The sequence below is a fragment of the Triturus cristatus genome, chromosome 2_1 (assembly GCF_964204655.1).
Source record: "Triturus cristatus chromosome 2_1, aTriCri1.1, whole genome shotgun sequence".
In the NCBI taxonomy this organism is placed as follows: domain Eukaryota; kingdom Metazoa; phylum Chordata; class Amphibia; order Caudata; family Salamandridae; genus Triturus; species Triturus cristatus.
The window spans coordinates 3,859,892-3,873,689 of record NC_140581.1 but is presented as its reverse complement, the minus strand read 5'-3'; the positions used below and the strand labels follow the sequence as shown (position 1 = coordinate 3,873,689).

Sequence of the window (13,798 nt, the reverse complement as noted above, 5' to 3'; positions counted from 1 at the left end):
CCTTAGAGGCCCTGTACCCTAACACAATCACACTGCCCTGGCAGGCTGAGTGTCTGGGTAGAAGACAAAACCGAGAGACGACATGGCACACATCCCTGTGTGCCATGCCCACAACCTACACTGCCCTGGCATACATCAGCCACCCCTCTAGCTGGGTGCCCTATGCCAGTTGTGTGGGCACAGAGGCAGGAGCCCTGTGCCTCTACAGTACCCAGGTCCATTCCTGGGCCCTGTAAGTGCAGTGCTGCCATTTAAGAGTACATGGTGCTGGGAGCTTGTCAAACACGAACTCCACAGCACCATAATGGCAGCACTGAAGACTGAGAAGTTGGTATCAAACTGCTCAGCACATTAAATCTACACTGATGCCAGTGTGGGATTCAATGTACCAAGCACCACAGAGGGCATCTCAGAGAGGCCCCCTGAAACCGAACCTACAATCCACGTCTGTTCTGAGGCTGCCTAGGCTGCCACACAGCAGACATGTTGCTGGATCCCTGGGTAGGAGAGCCCCTGCTCTCCTAGGTCTGCAACAATGCACATCCTGGGCGAGGTGCTAAATCTCCTCCCCCAGGATGGGCAGGGGGAAGCTTCAATGGCATGTCGCCTCTGTGAGCTTTCCCAGGCCACTGCAACTCCCCACTCTGGCGGGAAGCTTGGCCGGAATCCCCAAACAAGGACGGGGGATGTGCCAGCCTGCCAACCCCACCCCTCAGGTGGAGAAGGCGAGGTGAAGCACATCCCTGGGCTCTCGCCATCTTGAAGATGGGGAGCCCTGCCCAATCAGGATTAGGCTACTGCCCCCCTCCCACAGGAGAGAGGCAGGATAGAGGGTGTACCCACCCCAGGACAGGGACCCATTGGTCCCTGCCCTTTACCTACCTGTAACGCCCCTAAATCTAGTATTTGGGGGCACCCTGAACCTTCCTTCCCCAGATTCCAGATTCCGAAATCCGAAGAAGAGCTAGAAGAAAGAAGATCTGCCCTGCAGCTGCTAAGAAGAGGAAGACCAACTGCTTTGGCCCCAGCCCTACTGGCCTGTTGACCCTCGAACCTCCTCCTGCTCCAACCCGGCATCTCTTGTGGCCAGCAACCTCACAAATCCCGGAGGACCTGGCTACCTCTTGACTCTAAGCCCCCTGGGACTCCCATGAGTGGAGGCTCTACTCAAAATCTACTTCTAATCCCTGGCAGCAGCGCGGAACCGCAAATCCAGCACACTCTGCACCAGCCAAGCCTGGCCTGTGCCGGAGTGAACAAAGACCACGAGGACGACCCCACGGCGACTGTGACCCCAAGTCCGGCACCCAAGGACCTCCCTCGACACTCCTGAAGAAGCCTGCAGCCTCAGAACCAGGTGGCCCCCCCAACCGCAATCAACAGATGGTAAGATTTCCCCGACACCAAAAGGCACCCCTGCACCCGGCGCCCTGTGGCCCCCTGTGCCCAATCCCGGGGTACCTACCCATCCTCCAGCTACCCAACTTACCTCTCGAAGTGGTGGTGGCACCTGAAGAATCTTCGTCCCCGAGCTTGCAGTCTTTTTCTAAACCAGAGATTTCCCATTGAAATCAATTGAGCGCCCGAAGGCTCAAAAGCACCCTGCACCCAGCCGCCCGAGTGGCCCTGGCAGTGCAATCTCTACACCTACCTACTTCCCCACTTGCCCTGAGTAAGTGACCAGGAGCCCAGCTCCCACAGCCGCGTGGCCTGCTAGTCAGCAACCACCAACCAAGGCCCCCCTAACTCTCATCGGATAACATTGGGCCTAACTCTCTCTGCACCCAGCCGCCCTTGTGCCGCTGAGGGTGAACCAACTGTACCTACCTGACCCTGGGAAACCCATGAGTCTATGCCCAGAACCTTAACTCTGCCAGTCGAGTACTTACCTTTAAACCGATAACTCAATTTTCTTCATAGGGTAACATTGACTGGCTTTTTCCTGAAATTTCTTCTAAGTGTGGACTTTTCAAATCTTAAAATATTCACCAAAAATCAGCCGAGTAACGAAAACGAAAATACTCACCTGCTATTAGGTGAGCTCCCAGTGCTGGATCTTGGTGCCCAGCACTGACTCTGAAAAATACTTACAACTGTACTTACTAGTAACCCAATTTTCATAGGAAACCATTGGCTGTTTTTCTGTGAAATTTCTTCTAAGTGTCAATTTCTGAAACTTTAAATATTCTTTAAAAATCGTATAATTTCTGAAAACGAAATTGCTTACCTGTTTTGGATAAAGGTCCCAGTACTGAGTCTAGGTACCCAGTAGTGGATTACAAAAGTAACGAGAACATACTATACCTGCAACTTGAATTTTCTTCCATAGGGAATCATTGACTGTTTTCTATGAAATATTTTCTGTCAACTTTTAAAATAGCAAAATATTGTCTAAAAATCATCACAGTAATTAAGTCGACTTTTATCACTTGATTCTGAGTACTGACCCAGGACTGAATCTAGGATCCAGTCCTGGAATTCCAAATGTAATCCTAAAAGTAATCTGTTGCAAATAACTTGAAACTTCCATTGAAATCAATGCATTATTGTGTTTAAAATTGTGTTGCCTATTGCAACCACTTGTAACTTTCTACAAAAGTCAATTGCATATTGCAAAAGCATTTATATAAAGCATCTCATTCTGAGAAAGTATATTTTAATACCTATTGTTGGTTCTAAAATAAAACAAGCATATATTTTTTATATATAAACCATTGGCCTAGAGTTAAGTTATTGAGTGTGTGAGACCATTTGCTGGCTGAGTGTGTACAACAAATGCTTTACACTGTCCTCTGATACTGCCTTACTGCTCGACCAAGCCACCACTTTAGAGAGTAAGGTTCTATCTAACTTTAGCCTCTGCCAAACCTCTGGGGACTGTGGACTCTGTACATACTGTACCTATTTGGGAACAGTATATCCAGAGCCACTTTCTCACAACCCCTGCCAAACAATCTGTGAAAAGCTGCCATTTGACAATCCTTAGAGACTATATCAGAACTGCAAATCCTCCGAATACGGATGAATTCGCCATATGGGATGCTGTTGATAAGATGACGGGGATGTGCACTGTCTGCGTGAAGAATCGAGTTACCAGCGGTGGACTTTCTGTGTAACTTAGTTTGCAGAATACCTTCATCTACATACAACAGGACATCATATATTTGTTTTATTTTACTGTCAAATTTACATATCCGCCGCAAAGAGTAAGGCTGGGAGGCCTGGGTTAATCTTTTGATGCACATCACTAATGGAGCGTCTTACGTTTAGGTTTCAAATTGCTAGAAAAAGTACAATAAAAAGTATCAAGCAGACTATTTGCAGAACGTACACTATAGCTCACCCTCTTTCATCAATGTATACATTCAGTTTCCTAGTTGAACGGTGCTTCCTTCTGCAAATTATTTTGAGTAGCAGCTGATTAAGTGAATACCTTGTCATTCAAAAATGTAGTAAAGAGGAAAACAAAAATGTAAATATCACGACTGAGAAATACACTAACGAACTTGGATACTAAGGGACATTAGGCAGGAGAGATCGGTCTGCGCTCAGGTGCCTGGCACGTCTTACTCTAGAGAGTCCCTGTGGAAAACTGCCATGCATGCTCTACAATTCAAGACAAGGACATTTCTCGTTCTTGAAAACACGGGCCACACATGCATACGACGCAATGCTACTATACTGACAGATATTGATAGATTACGTAGGTGCTAGATTTCAATAGGGTTCCACTGCTAAACGTTTTTGCATCTCGAAAGGAACATAGCCAAGAACCCACATCATCCACAAAAAATAATCTGCAGTGACATTTAGTTCTCGGGTTTGTATGCCACGAACTGGAAACAAGCCGCACACACCAGTGGAATCACATTTTAAATATATAAATTTGCCACCATCACAGCAGGATAAACGAGTTAATGAGGGTATTGTCCCCGATTGATCAAAAAACTGACCAGGCTTGTTCATCTTATTGCAAGGTTCCTTTCTGCCCGAACTGCTTTGGCCTAAAAGCACGCACCAATGTAGCAGTCCTCACAAGCCCCAGAGCCAGGATGAGTGACACTTCTATTTTAAAGTCACATCCAGTGCACTGCCCCCTGGTAGGCATTCTACCATGACCTACCGACGCTTAAAATAAGGACCCCCAAGTATAGTATTCTTACGAAAGAGGACGTCTCCTGTCTAAATGCATTTCCGTACACACGCCTTGGCTTTGTTGTGCTGTGTTACCTGTGTGTAAGGCGATAGCTCGACGGGTGACCTTTGAAACCAAAAACCAGCATAAAGGCTGGGCTACCTTGTGGTACAACTGCAGGTCATTCGCTGGCAGAACGTAGTCTTTTCCTGAAATAATACGATTGCCAGATAAAAGTAACCAGTGTCCACAGAAGTGATCAGTCGCTGGGAAGAAAAAAAAAATCATTCCTTTGAAAGGATGTATAACAAAAAAAGCAACTCGAGTTTAAATTGGAAGAAAGGGTATCGATCGAAAAAAAAAGGCAACACTGTTGACCATTTATCTGTTGCAACAATCAGAATGTGAGAATAAACCCCAACTGGTAAAACAGTTGTGCATGCCACCGCCAACCAGCCAACTACTGCAAAGACCCCAGAGGCCAAGAAGTCACTGTGGATAGTTTAATGTGGAAGTGCACAGGTCTAAATGCCATGCACGCAAGAAGCTCCTGTGATTTATATCGTAATAAAACACTATACGAAAGACGAAAACTTTTAAGCGGCGCCTGAGCCGAGCACAAGATTGTGACACTACGCCGATAATTCTATCCTATTCCCCTCCCCCTTTAAAACTGGGAGTTTCAATAACGTTCACAATCAAAGCTGGCTTTCTGCAGGTTGCCACGCGTTTCTAATCTAATGTACGAATGACCTTCAAGCAATAAAATTATCACACCCTATAGACATGCGGTCCGGCTAAAGGCTGGTACCACCACACTTCAACGGCATAGATCAAGCCAGCAATCGAAATACTGAACTCTTATTAAAAATTGCACCGTGCTGGAGATCCTATGTCTCTTGTGTGTTGGAATTACAACGTTCTTTATATTACGTGTGCAGTTCATCTCCCAGGGGAAGGCGGGTTCATCTCCAACAAGCACGCGAGTGGTGCGCGTGCTACAGCGACATCTGTTTTGAATTATTGTGCGAAATCTGTTTTGAATTATCGTGCAAGCGTCTGGGCACGATAATTTAAAACAGATGGTGCCTGTGCGGGTAACCGCAAGCAATAGGCCGTGGTGGAGCAAAAGCGGGACATGCACCCGCCTTTGCCCAATTGTGCGCCGTCTTTCTTAGAAAGACGCACGCAAAGGCCAATAGGCTGTCAGCCCAAAAAAAACAACACACGCAGGAGCGTGTGAAAAGTTGTGGTCGGCTCCAAGAGGTCATTTACCTATTGCAGCACACGCACGCTGCTATAGGCTCGACCTAAAAACTACCCTTACTAAAAGGTGTGTTAATAAATTCTGAGTTCAGAGAACCTAAACTCTATTACTCTCTCTGGTCCCAATGGGAAGTCACACTTGTAAAAATGTTACCAGGCAGCTCCCATGTTAACCTATGGGACAGACAGCCTTTCAACAGTACACAAGCATTGGCATAGCCAATAGGTCTCGCTTTTGGGACCTTATAAGTATTTAGTTATGCAGCACAATATCCTTGGTGCAACAACATCAACTGTTGCATGGCTAAACACTTATAAGGTTCCAAAGGCGAGACCTATTGGCTATGCCAATGCTTGTTTCAAATACTGTGTACCTTATTTTGTGGTTGCCTGCTGCAACTGTACATTTTCTGCATATTTTTCTTTGCAAACATATGCTCATCACCCTTAGCAGCATTTTTACTTTATATACATTTAATTTCCATTGCATGTGCTTGCAAGACATATTTGAAAAAAAACTTTGCACTCTCTTACTATCCTTATTTGAAACATTGCTGACATGTCTGTAAAAACGTGATTTCAATGCATTATAAGAATCCAGAGAGAAAGTGAAAACCTAAAAGAGTTTTGGCATTAATCTAAATAAAATGTACGTTATGAAAAGAAGCTTAAGCATTCATTTAATCATAGCACTGTGTATTCTGTACAAAGTGACCACTGCACGGTCAGATCAGACCCCTCCTCTATATTCTGCTTAAATAAATACTTTCAGTATGCCGGGAGCTTAATGGACTAGGAAAATAATTCCCTGATTGTTAAAAACAAATTATCCTTACACAAAGTTTTTTTAAATTAAAACAATATTCCTAAAGCTTGGCTATGTCAATGCTTGTTATTTATTGAAGGGAAAGGAGGCTAGAACGGAGCTTATTCCGTGATGGTCAAAACAGAAGTGTGGTAGTATGATGGTGAATGTGTTGTTGGAAAAAATTTGCTTCCAGGATAAACCAAAAACAAAATAAAATGAAGGATTATTTTGCTTGTGAGGTCAAAAGAGTTGGAAGCAGGTTGTTGGGTTCTGTTGAACGATATGTGGCTTAGGAAGTCCAAGTTAAACTTTACGTTTGTAGGATCCTTCAAAGTGGTTTATGTTGTCAAAACTCAAACCCAGAGTCTGGAGCTGGATGGGCCTGTCAGGCAGGTGAAACTCGGCTCTTCTCACTTTTACACTACTCTAGATGCACCAACACGGTCTAAGTCTCAGTTCCTGAATTTACACTCATGAAGGAAGGTTTACTTTACCTCTCTGTGCAAAGACTTGAATGACCTGACCGTACAAAAGCTCTAGGGCTGTGTGCTTGGAGGAGGATTAGAAGTGGTAATCCTCAATCACATTGAGGGACTGATTCAAAGGCATTTGGTGCCCCTCGAATTGACCTTTACAGTAGATGTTAATTTAACATGTTGTCAGGTATTGTGGCCTTTCACCCTCTCAGGGTTACTTGCACCATTAGCCTAAGGCCACTGTGGGTTCACTCCACATAGGGGTTCTGGAGACCCTAGGTGCCTCGTTGCTTCATTGAAACTGAGGGGCTTTGTACTATACCTGAGCTTAGGTTTCCTATGGAGAAGCTATTGTGCCTCAGCTGCTGCAAACGACCCGCAGCGCGAAACGGATCGCTTAAATGTGGCGTGGTGCAGCATAAGCCACCAGACCTGAAGAAAGGGGAGAAAAGAGAGTGATATTCAGCAGAACAGTTATGATAAAAATGGTCCCTAGGAAGTTGCTTAGCACAAGAAAATCAAGTTCAGACCCATAAAAATGCTTCTTTAGTGTTAAAATAGTTTTTGTAAAATTTTATTACAGAAACCATGAAAAAAACAGCCACTCACGCATGTACATGGCAGCACCACAGGGGCGACTATTTTGAAATGGTTTTTGCTATAAAGTTTGGCAAAAACCACTCAAAACTGGCTAGTTCTGTGAGGACATGCACACACAGGGTTGATTCCCTTTAAATGTTTAAAAGTAAACTTTGAAAGATGGCTGCCCATGTTTGCGCATGCATGGCAGCCGCAGTTCAATGGTTTTAAAGCCCATTCGAGGATTTCAAAGATGAACAACCCTGGTTGCACATGGGAACGCACGAGCGGCAATCACGGAATGGTATTAAAGCCCATTTGAAGATGGGCATTGCTTGCAGTGCCAGGATGGAAGTGGCATACTGATAGATAGATAGATATTGAACTTTATTCGATATGTAAAAACAATATCAAAAAAGTACATACATGTAAGAAATCCGTTAAAAACAATTAAAATTACATTCAATTTGTAACATGATTAGATTCACAAAGATTAAAAGAATAGATACAATCAAGCATCGAGATATAAGACCGCTTAGGTCTGCATTGATGTCCTCAACCTCATCGTCATTTTCAGGTAAGATGACATGGCTGCCAGGGCTAAAGGGGTTTCCAGAGTTTTTAATTTGTGGTATGCCAGTTTGCATGAGCGTAAACCCCAAGATTTGAGCAATGGTTTTAAAAAAGTGGCCCTTGGCAATTGATAAAATCTACAAAATAGGATGCAATGAATATTAAATTGGGTCGAAAGGCCATCCCAAGGGCATTTCTGTAAGTTGTTGGGCCAGCAATTTGGGTTGGGGAAGGTTAGAAGTCTAAAAAAGGTGTTAGTACGGAAACGGGTCAGGAGCATGCGGGTAAACGGTGATGGTTCTAATAGTAGGTATTGCTGTGTGCTACTCTCAGTGATCAAATTTTGATAATCAGCAATTGTAGTCTTCTGTTTTTCTAAGAACCAGCGTTTATGGCACAGGTGATTTAAAAAAAAGTCGCTTTAGCTCGACTTTTGATATGTTAGTTAAGGTTGATGGGTCGGCCAAAAGATTCCGGGTGCCCGATGTCAGTGGACAACCTTTTGACGTAATTCAACCACTTAATGTTCCTGACCTCTGTCAGTTTTAGACAGTCTGTGATAATTTCCCTATTAAATGGGGTCTCTTCGTTGGTCCAGACTTCATGCCATAAAATAAGGGGAGAGGAATTAATCGTATCTACAATGTGTGTGAGGCCCAATTCGGTATGCACCATATGAGTAGAAGTGCCTGGGGGGACAGCCAGGAGGTAGCGTAGAAAAGCATTCTCGAGGCGCTGGATTTGTTCAACGGGTTCGATCCCCCAGATCCATAGGTACCAGTTGAAATGCACTTCGCCCGATAGATCTGAAGTAAAGGGCGTATTGGGCGACCCCCTAGTATTTTAGAAAAGTTTGTCAGTGCGCCTATGGCTTTGGACAATGCTAAACCTCTGGCTTGAGCCGCGGCTCGTCAAGTGCCTCTCTTATTAAAAGTGATGCCCAAATAAGGGAAACTATCAATGTTGATTAATTTTTTACCGTTCAAAAAAAAAGGTACATGGCTTTTTTCCGATCCCTAGGCCACAGGACATAGTGTAAGTTTTGGAGGTGTTAACATTTAAGCCTCTCTTTGACATAAAGTCAGTAAATTCAGTAACTGCCCTTTGTAGCCCCATGGGGGTCTGGGACATAATTGCCGCATCGTCTGCGTAGAGCAAAATGGGAATCAGTTTACCATTGATTGTGGGGTAATCGTGGAAAGTTCTGGTCAGATGGTGGCTGACAGAGTTGATATAAAGGGTAAAAAGTAAAGGAGCTAATATACAACCCTGTCTGACACCTCGTCTGATAAAGAATCTGTCAGAACATTCTCCATTGTTACCATATCTCACGCGGGCCGATGCATCCCTATACAGATCTTTGATAAATGATATAATAATAGGATCTAAGCCAATCTCTGTGAGGGATTCCCATAACTGCCTGTGATCGACACAGTCAAATGCAGAGCTGAGGTCTACAAAAGTTATAAAGAGGTTTCCTTTTTTCGCCTGGGTATATTTGGCTATTATTAGGGTCAGATTTAAGCCCTGTTCGATGGTACCCTTACCTTGTCTGAAGCCATATTGCATATCAGAGATAATATCTTGAGTGCTTAACCAATCGTGTATTCTATTTAAAATGATTCGCCCGGCTACCTTCATAAGGGAGTCTAAAAGTGAGATTGGGCGGTAATTGGCGGGATTATCCCTCGCGCCTTTTTTAAAGATCGGGACAATTGCCTCTGGCCAGGTGGAGATAAAGCCGATGGTGTTCAGAGAATTCAATACGTTAGTGAGCAATGGGGCCCATAGATCAGGCTGTGACCTAAAAACGTCTATAGGGACGCAATCTGGGCCTGGGGCTTTCCCGGAAGGGCTATCTTTTAAGGCCATCAGTACTTCAACGTGGTCAAAAATGATATTTAGAGGGAAAGAAGTGGAAATAGTTAAGTCAGGAGGAGAGTTGGGATCAGTTTCATTCTCAGATGGTTGATTATCCAGGTTAGTAGGATTGTATAAAGTACTAAAATGTTTAACCCAGGTTTCAGGGGTAATAGCGGAGTCCAAAATCGGGGGCTGAGAGGATCGAAAAAAGGGGGCATTAACTGCCCTCCAAAAAGCCGTGTTATCCCTCTTCTCGGAGGCTTCCACAAGGGCTGATCAGGCCAGCAACTTCAGCTGGTTTTTCCTTGCCTGACGCTTGATACGGTAGTTGTGTCTGGCATGCTGGACCTCTAGACGGTTTCTAGGGTTAGACTTCAAAGCTGCTTTCAGAAGTCGCAGGGCTTTAGAACAGTCCCTGTCGAACCAGCCATGGGTGAGTGGGGCAGATTTCTTTGGAGCACGCACAAGGAGAGATTTAATTTCTGACAGAATTGCAGAAAAAGAGTTTGTTATTGTCTGCGAGTTTTCCGTAGGTGACAAACAAATTTGGAAATGATCGTAAGCATTGGTGACCAGGCTTTTAAGAAAAATAGAGGGGACTACTTTGTCCCATTTGAGAAAAAGGCCCATGGTGGTTCCCAGCTGCAGGGGAGGAGAATAAGAGGGATTCTGCCTGACCGTGTCATTAGTGTTCGAGGTTAGCTTTAAAGTTACCTCGATAGGATAGTGATCACTAATGGCAGTGTCAAGGGTCTCCCAAGTAATTATCGACCCTGAATACCTTGAGGATATAAGTGAGTAATCGATCGTGGTGTGACAACCTCTCCCATTATAAATGGGTTTAAAGGACTTGGGTGGAAGACATAGGTCGTTGACAAAAGATAAAATTAAAATGGGATAATAATCTGTTTAACAAATCTCCCAATTTAGTATGGCAAAAATGATTGGGAGAATCGTCCATTTCAGTCGTCAGGCCACAAGTGCCTTTAATACTCTGAGAGCATAGCGGGCAATTGAAATCGCCTACCAAGATGATTAAAGTATCAGAGTTGTTTTGGGACTCTTTTTTTATTAGGTCGGATTTTAATCCATTAAGCACCATGTCCAAATGTGCATTTGGGATGTTATTATAGAAATTGACCAGGACGACGTTGTTAATGGAGCCGCCGGTCAGACTAATTAACTGATAATAAGAGGACCCTGTGATGCAAGTTGATTTTAATCGGGATTCTACAGAAATATAGATCGTAAGTCCTCCCTTGTTTCTGCCATGAGGGCTGGGGGAAGCTGGGGTGTGAAAGGTCTGATACCCTAGGAGATGGAGCTCTGTAGAGGTCCAGGTTTCCTGGAGGCAAATAATACTGTATCGGGAAACGATTTGAGTCCATGCAGGGTTAGACAATTAGTCGAGGAGACCTGCCACATTCCAAGACAAAAGGCTATCGCCCTGCAGGGGCTCATCTGTACCGATTATACCAGTCATCGAGTCTGTTACAGCCTCAGCAGCTTCTAGAAGATACGAGGGATTTTTCGGGAAGAAAAGATCTCTATGGGCCGGGTTAGGGAAAGGAGGAGTGGTAATCGGGCCAGCAGGCAAAGACGATAACTCTAAAGATGGAAAATGAGGAACAATAACAGGAGTTGGCTTTCACCCCGCGTTGTTATTGGGCAAGATGTTATTCTTGATGTTAGGATTGTCTGATGCTAGAATAGATGACGGAATACTCATGGTAGAAAGATTGTCAACCATGGGTCCAGAGTGAAGAAGTCAATCCTGTTCGTCCAATCCCGAAAAAATGGCGTATCTGTTAGAGGTAGGGATAGTGAAATGGGGTGTCTCCATGATGGCCCTCGATGGTGGGTGTGAAAGTGTGGAATTTGTCAAGAGGGAGCGGGGGTAAAAATAACTTAAATCAGCCGTTAGGATTCCCGAGCCCCTGCCCGGGGTATACCAATCCACTATGTGGGGTAGCACCCTACGACCTCGAAAGTTAATTATAATGACATCTCCCTGTTTATCCTTGGGTCTAGGGCCCAACCATTTCAGTCTCCTGACGTGTAGTATTTCGCCATTAATTTCAGGGGGGAGCGGTCTATTCTGAGTCAGCCAGTGTACTACTTTATTTTTGAGTTCCTGGTATCTCTCCGTTTTACCCTGAACAAGAGCTGGGACACCAATGAGAGTCACTACGTAAGGAGCCGCTTCAGGGGGCAGGTCAATATGTAGACTTTTATCTGATTTATAATCTGAAGAAGGCTGCCTATTGATGTTATTACCTGGGGGCGCTACAAAGGTGGGAATTTGATCTTCTCTTGGAGCCCCTTTGGCAGTGAATTGTTTCTCTGATGTAGGCAGGGAAACTTGTATATTCTGTGTATGATTTGATATATTAGACTGGGTAGTTGTTTGAGTAAGAGGGGGAGGGATAATAGCCGTGGGGTTTTTACATAAATGGGAATTCAGATCATTGTTTAAGGCGATGAGAGAAGTATGCGAGGCTTCAAAACATGCTAGCTGTGTTGCAATGTTCTTGACTCTCGCTATTAGAGGTGAGAGTAGAGATCTTACCAGATGCTCTATATCGGTAAGTAAGTTAGAAAAAGGGGAAATGGGAGACTGTGTCGGGGATGCTAGAGGCCTAGTTCGTGTAGGAGTCGGTATTGATTGGGGCTTAATTTTGGGCACATCCAGGTGGCAGTCTTTTCTCCTTTTTTTTGTTGGAACAGCAAGAATATTTCTTGCTGTTGTCTTCGGGCAACAAGATCTATTTTTTGCCAGTTTTCGCTTAGAAGTCTTAGCAGTATGGGTGGAAGATAAATCCACAAGGGAAGTGCCCACTGAAGATTGGGAATTGGAGGGACATATGTCAGTCTCAGTTAAAATAGGCACTATATCTATTGGGTCACAATGTTGCGCGGGAAGGCCAGGGTCGTTGGTTAGTTCAGGATCAGAAGCCCTGAATGACGGTGAGGTGACCTGTTGAATGTGGCCCAAAGAGGAGCGCTTCTGAAAAACAGGGTCCAGTGATAAACGGCGTTCCGTAATGGCGATCTCTTTTTCCAGCACAGAAGCGGCCCTAGTGATGAAGTGGTCTAGGGTCCCCCTGACTGAGCCCCCAACCAGAGAAAGCCTTGGTTTAGTAGAGTGTGTGGCCATATTGATTAACTTTGTGAAATTAAAACACAGGTAAAAGTAAAAGCCAATGCTAACATACAATGGGGAGAATAGAACACATAAACCAGACGATGGTCAACAACTGTAGGGAGCGGCCCCCGTTATACCCAAAAGGAGACAGAACAAAAGTCAATCACCTGGCTCTAGAGAGGATGGTAGCGTTTGAGTGGCCAAGAACAGGGGGGTGGCCCAGCCCAGCCTCGGTCGGCCTTGGACGGCCGTAGACGGCCCGCCCTTTGCCCGGGCTTAGCCCGGCGTGTCCCGCTGCGCGTCCCGCGAAGCGGGAGGCGCGAGGTCTATTTAAAGTCCGCCGCCGGTAGAAGGGGAGGGGCTGCTGGTGATGACACTGCCCCCCGCTGCCTCTGGTCTCTGTAGTTCTGCAATCCAGTCGGCAAATCCGTGCACCATACGCTGTGCGTCCCGCGAAGCGGGAGGCGCGACGTCTATTTAAAGTCCGCCGCCGGTAGAAGGGGAGGGGCTGCTGGTGAGGACACTGACTCCCGCTGCCTCTGGTCTCTGTAGTTCTGCAATCCAGTCGGCAAATCCGTGCACCATACGCTGCGTGTCCCCAAGTGGCATACTGCAAGTGGCAGTGAGGGTCCGGTAGCAATGTCTGGGAAAAGCTTAAAAATGTTTTTAAAAAGCCACCGACAAAATTAAACAAGCATTTGCAATGCAATAGGTCTCGCATTTATAAGAGTTTGAGCTATTGGCATTGTAAAATTACAATGGCTTTTATTTATGTTTTGGTTTTAAAACAAATAAAAGGCATTGTCATTTGCAATGTCAGTAGCATAAACTCGCATAAAAGCAGTGTGTGGAGTGCAGCAGTGTGCGGCATGCAGCAGTGTGCGGCAGTGTGTGGCGTGTAGCAGTGTGCGGCGTGCAGCAGTGTGCGGCGTGCAGCAGTGTTTCGTGTAGCA

At 45.1% G+C, this 13,798-nt stretch overlaps 1 protein-coding gene across 6 annotated transcripts in view; it reads right to left on the bottom strand.

Annotated features, from left to right (window-relative positions):
* The window catches only part of LOC146863586 (uncharacterized), a 192,509-nt gene that overhangs the window by 164,389 nt on the left and 14,322 nt on the right, over positions 1–13,798 (bottom strand). For 2 of the 6 annotated variants that reach the window (XM_085627537.1, XM_085627531.1), the window contains exon 2: positions 7,008–7,117. The exons of the other annotated variants lie outside the window; for them this stretch is intronic. The gene's annotated coding sequence lies outside the window, so the exon portion shown is untranslated. The remainder of the gene's footprint in view (positions 1–7,007; positions 7,118–13,798) is intronic. 6 annotated transcript variants of the gene reach the window in all.